This window comes from Cebus imitator, unplaced genomic scaffold (assembly GCF_001604975.1).
Source record: "Cebus imitator isolate Cc_AM_T3 unplaced genomic scaffold, Cebus_imitator-1.0 Scaffold251, whole genome shotgun sequence".
Taxonomy (NCBI): domain Eukaryota; kingdom Metazoa; phylum Chordata; class Mammalia; order Primates; family Cebidae; genus Cebus; species Cebus imitator.
Window position 1 is genome coordinate 2,936,354 of NW_016107566.1, and position 1,897 is coordinate 2,938,250.

The following is a 1,897-nucleotide window of genomic DNA, read 5'->3' on the forward strand; positions in this document are numbered from 1 at the left end:
AACACCTCCAAGGTCTTCCAGTCTATTCTGTAATCTCTGAAAAATTTATAGTAGTAATATTTTAGCCATAAACAATTATCCTTTAAAATCTCTTCCCATGGAATTCTTATAATACTGTAGAACTTAAGAAATATGGAGCATTAAAAAACTTATTATTTCTATATCACTTTCTTCATAATGCAAATAAATAATTTTTTGACTCCCTGGAAAAAGCCTCAAAGTTACTTTTAACTATTAAATAAATGCTTTTTTTGTTCTAAATGGAGGATCTAATTTTGGTACAACAAAAATCAAACAAGTTTTTAAAAGTTTCTTATCATTTGATTAAGTGAGAATCATGTGTGCCTGGTGAATCATAGCTGGCTATTTAGTCAGTGTGAATTATAGTATTTTAAGTAAGCATAACAGTCACACCATTTACCGTAAGAAATAATAGCTTTTTCAGAGGTGAATGAAATGTGTTCTTCTTTTGTTTTGTAAATAATCAAGGACATGATAAAACAGATACATGTTTCCGTCTCTGAAAAGTGACAAATGCAAGAGAACACATTCATTAACAAGACCTGGGTGCGGTGGCTCACGCCTGTAATCCCAGCACTTTGGGAAGCCGAGGTGGGTGGATCACGAGGTCAAGAGATCGAGACCATCCTGGTCAACATGGTGAAACCTCGTCTCTACTAAAAATACAAAAAATTAGCTGGGCGTGGTGGCGCGTGCCTGTAATCCCAGCTACTCAGGAGGCTGAGGTAGGAGAATTGCCTGAACCCAGAGTGGAGGTTGTGGTGAGCCGAGATCGCACCATTGCACTCCAGTCTGGGTAACAGGAGCGAAACTCCGTCTCAAAAACAAACAAACAAACAAAAAAAAACAAGACCCAAAAGTATCGCCACTCTGTAATATACTAAGAAAGTGACATGTATTAACAACTATGCCTTATGACCAAAGTATCAGTGTTCTTTCTTACTTAAAAAGTTATCCAGAGATCCAAAGATTATTTATTAACTAGACTTAATATTAGTCCATGGTTATACAGTTGATTAAGAATCTTGGATATCATGTTTTAAACTAACACATTAGAAAGCATGAGTCAGCTTACATAAAACAATTTGTCACACTTGTGACTCAGTTTAACACAGCTTTATATTAACCATAACGATAAAGCATATTTTAGCTTATTTGATTAGTAAAACAGTGTAAGAAATTTAGTAAGTTCAGATGAACTAGTGTCAACTAATGTGAAAACAAACACAAATCTGCAAGTCACATCAAGAAAAAGCCATGTGTGTATAAATCTTTTGCCTTTTACTAAAGATTTCCATGGAAAAAACCATGTAGCTGTGTGCATTTATTTATTTTTTTGTTTATTTTTTAAATTGACAAATTAAAATTGTATAGATTTGTGGTATACAACATGATATTTTAATATAGGTTTGCATTGTGGATTGGCTACATCAAGCCAATTAACATATGAATTATTTGATATGCTTACTATTTTCTGTGTATGGAGAGAATACTGAAAATTCACTCTCAATAATTTTCAGGTATATAATATAATGTTAGTACTATAGTCATCATGATGCATAGTAGAGCTCTAAAATTTATTCCTCCTAACTGACCAACATCTTCCCCATCCTTCCACTCCCAGCCTCTGATATTCACTGTTTTACTCCCTGTTTCTGCCAGTTCAAATATAGCTGTGTTTTTAAATCAAACTCATTCAAATAATGTGATTTATCTAAGAATTTACCTGGACGATGTAAACTTGGATTCTTATATAAAAATATTTCTTGGTTATCAGTAAAAAGAAAAAAAAAATCCTTAAAAGCCTAACACATGAAAAGTATGAAAAGTTCAGCTTCTTTATTTTGTACAATTTTGGAGAAACAGGTTTATGTTA

The 1,897-nt window shown here is 32.8% G+C and overlaps 1 pseudogene; it reads left to right on the top strand.

The window, feature by feature from the left end:
* Window positions 1-1,252: 1,252 nt before the first annotated feature.
* LOC119467007 lies at window positions 1,253-1,378 on the top strand (annotated as a pseudogene).
* Window positions 1,379-1,897: the final 519 nt, after the last annotated feature.